This window comes from Pteropus alecto, unplaced genomic scaffold (genome assembly GCF_000325575.1).
Source record: "Pteropus alecto unplaced genomic scaffold, ASM32557v1 scaffold195, whole genome shotgun sequence".
NCBI lineage: Eukaryota > Metazoa > Chordata > Mammalia > Chiroptera > Pteropodidae > Pteropus > Pteropus alecto.
Genome location: NW_006438073.1, coordinates 3,822,771 through 3,828,770, shown reverse-complemented (window position 1 = coordinate 3,828,770; position 6,000 = coordinate 3,822,771). Strand labels below are relative to the sequence as shown.

The window sequence follows — 6,000 nt, the reverse complement described above, 5'->3', positions numbered from 1 at the left end:
CCGGCGGGAGGCGGGGCGCAGCCTGGGCCGAGGGGCGGTACGCGGGGGGCGGGGTCACGTGCCGCCTGCCGCGGGGTGGAGGGCGCGGGCTGGCGCGGCAGAGAAAGGTGAGCTCTGGGCTGACCCGGTCCGCGGTGAGCGGCCCGGGGCAGGCCAAGTCCACGTGCGGGCAGGTAGGAAGGGGGCCCGGGCTCTTGGGGGCGGGCAAGAACGTCAGCAAAGCCGGACAGGGTGGGGAGCTGGGAGGGCGGAGACGCGGCGAGGCTGGGGACTGGCGGGCGAGCCTCGGCGAGGACGCGCGGCCCCCCACTGGCCCGCTGACCCCCCGCGGTGCGTGAGGGTCTCCCCGCCATCGCCCTCCTTTGGTTCCTTTTCGACGCCCAAAGGGCACGTGCTGGTACCTTCAGCCAGGGCGCGGTAATCGCGGAATGATAGGGAGGACTGTACAGTTCCCTCATTCGAATGGGAACATTCAAATTCAAAACAGCTTCTAACTCTGATCGGGAGGAAGAATAGATTGAATGCTGATAGGCCTCTAAACCCGGTAACGGCCATTTTAACGTGAGAGACCCCAAGAGGTTCTAAAATTAATTCCTTCCCCAAATTCTAGTCTGTAGTCTAACAGAGCTCTCTATTTTTACCAATGGAGTTATGAGGATCATGCAAATTGTACGACTTCCCCAGTTGAGCTCATGCAGCTTTTAATTTCGTGTGTTCCCGTGATTTATCCAGCTCTTCCCTTTTCTCTTTTCCTATTTCTCGAATCTTTTCCCTCTCGTTGGTTTCCATACTACCTGCGCACGCCCTCTCTTTTATTTGCTTTTTAGTTCTTCCCAAGTGTCTTTGCTTTTTTTCTTCTTGCGTGCATTCTCCTCCTTGACCATCACATCAGTTTCATCACATTGAACCTTCACTCTTGTGCTCCAGGTGCTGGCCTGATGCCTGCACGTTAATAACCTGTGAGTGCTCTAAACTCCTCTCAAACTGAACTAGTTCTCATCTTTCAGCCACACTTCAGAACCCGCTTTTCTTCCTGCATCCCGAATCACCCAGACTTAAGATTCATTTATTCAACAAACATTTTTGTGCCTTGAAAATGTGGCAGACACAGGATATGATGGTAAACAAGCAACTAATTCTAGTGTGGGGGCGTGAGGAGTGGAGAAGAGAGACACTAAAATCGGTTAACAAGACGTTATCAGACAGTGATATGATAAAGAGTGATTGGAGGGGTTGTTTTGGTTAGAGGGTGTCAGAAATGGCCTTTAGAACCCCCAAATTGTATACTTTGGTCAGCTCTGGGGAAAAACCAGCTCTCCTGACAAAGTGATTGTAATATTTATCAGGAAGAGTAAACTGACAAATAACTAAAAGAGTTTGAGACAGAGGAGTTACGCTATCAAATTATAAAACTATAGCATTTAAAACAGTGCTGTAGTACAAGAAGAGACAGCATTGAAACAGAATAGCCATGAACAAAAGAAAAACATGGATGTTTGTATGTACATATTTGTGCATTCATTTACATGAATTTATAAGAAAAGATCACAAATCTATGGGAAAGGATTAGTCAATAAACTGAAAAAAAAAGGAAAAAAATGGTCTTCAGTTTGGAAAGATTTCTGAGTAAAAAAATAACTTCTGTATACCAGCAATAACTAGAGAGTTTAAGAATAACAGAAGATATTTAAAATAGTATTCCAAACTAAAGTTATTTGGAAATAAATCACACTAAAGCTGTATAGTCCTTTAGGGAGAAAAATTTAAAGCTGTATTGACACGCAAAAGAAAACCCAAGTAAATGGAGAGCTATACAATATTTATGGATGAAATGACTCGATATCAAGATGTTAGTTTTCCCTAATTCTAAAAATTCAGTGCAATTTCAGTTAAACTTGCTGTATGGTTTTTCATGGCACTTGATGTGCTGAACCTAAAATATATATGAAAAGGCAAAGGACCAAGAATAGCTGAGTGTATTTTGAAGAAAAATAAAGTCTTTTCCTCCCAGGTAGCAAAACAATATAAAGCTGTAATAATTAAGACTACTGTCTTAATTACTGGTATTGGCTCAGGGATAGAAAGTAGACTCATGGAACAGAATGGAGATCCTAGAAAAAGCCTAGACTAGTCAGTAAATGTGGTATCCATACAGAATAAAGACAAAATTAGATGCCACTTCACACCATTCACAACAATCATTTCCAGGTGGATTAAAGTCTTAGATGTGAAAGATACATCTGTAAACCATTTAGAAAAAGATATAGGGGACTATATTGTCTCCAGGAAATACTTCTCTTTTTGTTTCCTTGTGGTTAAATACACAGAACATAAAATTTACCATTTTAGCCATTTTCAGGTGTACACGTGGTGTTCATGTTATTGTGCAGCCATCACCACTGTCTATCCCTAGAACTTTTTCATCTTCTGGGAAGGATTTCTTAAGTTACGAAAAGCACCACTGAGGATGCTATTGAGTTACTCCAAATGAGAGGTGATGGGGCTTAAGCTGGAATGGTGACAGTGAAGGTAGAGAAAAGTGGATGGATTTGGGGTATGTTTTGGTAGCAGCGAACAGGAATTGTGCAGGGTTTGGATAGGGGATGAGGGGAAAGCAAGGAACAAGGGCAACATTTAGGTTTTTTGCTTGAGCCGCGAGATGAATCATTTACCATTTATCATCAAAAACTACTTACCATTTATCTGGTGGCAATGCAGAGGATGAGTGGAGGAAGAATTGAGGGAGAAAAAATAAAGAATTCTCTTTTGGACAGTTTAAGTTTGAAAGGCTTGTTGGACATCCAAGTGGAAATGTTCCAGTAGCTGTTGGGTAGGTGGGTCTGGGAAGATTACAGTTGGCGATACAGCTTTGTGATCAGTGGCATGCAGATACTTAAAGCTCATGTGGTAGGATTAGATTCAGTTGCATCACAAGAAAATATACAATAATAATGCCTTAAATATGCATATAGTTCCATAGGTAGGCAGGCCACGGCTGGCATGGAAACAGTTCCATGAGCATCAGGGACTTGAAATCTTCGGTCTTGCTGGTAGTCTGCCATCCTTAGTATGCTTTCTCATGGTGGAGATGGCTGCTTTAATTCCAGCTGCCACTGCCATGGCAAGAGGGATGGTTGAAGAAAGGCACATACTTTTCTCTTTAAGGACACTTCTCAGAAGTTACACGTGACACATCCACTTACAACCCGTTAGCCAGTTCTTGGGGACGATACTTAACTAGAGGTAAATATAGACAATGTAGCCTTTATTCGTTTTGGTGTGCCCAGCTATAATTCAGTGGTTTTATTAATAAGAATGAAGAGGAGAATGGATGTTTAGTTCCAGTCCGGTTTCTTTGCTGACTAAGGCAACGAAGCTACCACTATAAAGGCTCCAGGGAGCTCCCTGTCAAATTTATTGGAATTTTAAATATTTGTCTCATATGGTACTGTTTTGTTTCCTTTTTACTTTCTGTGTCCTTCTTCTTAGTTTCCTCAATTTCTCCTCTGTTCTCTGCTTAAAATTAGTTTCAGATTTACTGCAATCGCAATCATAATCTCAAAGACTGTGTAAAATAGAAATTTACAAGTTGACTTTAAAATTATGTGGACGTGCCAGACACAGAATAGTCAGTCTTGAAAAGGAAGAACAAATTCAGAGAACTGATACTACCTGGCTGCAAGATTTATTGTAAAACTGCAGTAGTCAATACAATGATATTTATATAAGGGTATACAAATAGATGACTAGAATGGAATGCAGTTAAGAAATAGGCCCATATTTATATGGCCACTTGATTTACAACCAAGATACAAAGTCAGTTCAATGAAGAAAGGAAAATCTTTTCAACAAATGATACTGGGTCTATTAGATATCCATGTAGAGGAAGAAAAATGAAGGTCAAATCCTGTCTCACCCAATACACAATTTTTGAGGTGGATCATTGAGCGAAATGTACAAGCTAAAACAAAAATGCCTTTTAGAGAAACTCAGGAGAATATCTGTGTCTTTGAGGTAGGCAACAATTTCTAAGACAGGAGTATAATGACTATAAAAGCAAACATTTGATAGAAGTTATGAAAATTAAAACTCTTCATCAAAAGGTACCTTTAAGAAAGTGAACAGGCAGGTCACAGCCTAGAAGTTATTTGCAGTATATATGTACATATATGTCGTAAAGGATTTGTTTCCAGAATTTGTGAAGAACTGATAACTCATTTAAAAAACAAATCAATTTAAAAATGGGCAAAAGACTTGAGTAGGCACTTCACACAAAAATGTAAATTTTATAACATGAATATAAAAAATGCTCAATGTTTTCAGAGAATCGCAAAATAAAACCACAATGAGGTACTGCCATGTACCCACTAAAATGGCTAAAATCAAACATGCCGACATCATCAGGTACTGGAACTTATACTCCTACATTACTGGTTGCAGTAAAATAGTGCAGTCATGTTGGAAAAGTATTTTGGAGCGTCATAAAGTTAAACATATTTGCCCTATGACCCAGCAATTCTAGGTATTTACCCAAGAGAAGTCAAAACACGTCTATAAAATATTGTGTCAGAATGCTCATAGTGGCCTGTGGTAGGCAGAATACTGCCCCCCGCCCCCAGATGTCCATGCCCAAATCTCCAGAACCTGTGAATATGTTAAATTGCATACCTGGCAAAGGGATTTTGCAGGCAGACTCAGTTATAGATTTTAAAGCAGGGAGATTATTTTAGATGATCTGGGAGAGCCTATTGTGATCACATGGACCTTTAAAAAGTGGAAAAGGAAAGCCGAAGAGTCATGTGGCAATGTGAGGGGGAGCTGCTTCTGGTTCAGAGACGCGGGGGGCCGTCTTCAGAGGTCAGAGGGAGGCCTCTGGCGCCCAGACAAAAACTAGCAAGGAAACAAGGACTTCCCTTCTGCAGCCAAATGGACTGAATCCCGCCAGCAACCTGCATGAGCCTGGAAGCCGACTCTTCCCTAGAGCTCAGTAAGGAATGCAGCCTTGCTAACAGCTTGGTTTCGGCCTTGTGAGACTTAGAGCAGAGAAATTCAAGCTAAAATTGTCCCTGGGAATGTGGATTTTAACAATCTGCAGATAATCCTAGGATGACATTTTGAGAAACACTATTTTTCAATAATTTCATCCAAAGTTAATAGTTTCAACTAACAGTATATGCTGATGGCTCATAAATCTGTTCCTATAGCTTAGACCTGTCTGCCGAGCCCATGTAGCATAATGGATATCCTTCATGAATATTTTACAGGAACCTTAATCTCAGCATGTTGAAATTGAGAATTCATCTTTTCTCAAATCCATTTCTCTTCCTGTATTTTCCTATTTTGGTAAATGCTATTCCTGTATACTCAGTTTCAGGCAGCATGCTCTGCTCCCTCCACACACATGAAGCTTTTAGTTAAAATGCATTGAAGGAACTAGGAGTTGTGAGAAGAGAAAAGGAAACTCAGAAAAAAAGTCATAGCACTGAGGTAGAGGCGGCTGTAAATTACCGGGTTATCAGAAACCAGTAGGGACCTTAATTACTGGGACGTACATACCAGGCTTGTAGAGTTAGTCAGTTTAGCTTAAGGGTGATAATTATTAAGAATATTACAGAATCAAAGAAAGATACAAGTTCAGAGATTGAGGGGGCACACCAAATCCTGAGCAGGATCTGTGATAACAAACCTGTACCCAGATGTAAAGTTTAAGAAGAGAAACAGAAGATCTTTAAATCGCCAGTTGGAATATAATAATCATGGTTGTGATAAGTAACATTTATTGAGCACTTAACTTGGAATAGGCCCTATTCTGTGTGCTTTACATGTGTTAGCTCATAATATTGATAACAACCCTTTAAAGTCCTGTTATTGCCATTTTTTAGATGAGTAAAGTGAGACACAGAGGTTAATTAACTAGCCCATAATCATATGTCTAGTGTTTTAAAATGTATTCAGGACTTTTTCTTAATCATGTATGGTAAGATGACATACACAGAGTCA

General features: G+C 40.8%; 1 protein-coding gene across 1 annotated transcript in view; it reads left to right on the top strand.

Annotated features, from left to right (window-relative positions):
* Positions 1-51: 51 nt before the first annotated feature.
* The window catches only part of SERAC1 (serine active site containing 1), a 52,322-nt gene continuing 46,373 nt past the window's right edge, over positions 52-6,000 (top strand). Inside the window, 1 exon segment of the mRNA XM_015591909.2 lies at positions 52-173. The gene's annotated coding sequence lies outside the window, so the exon portion shown is untranslated.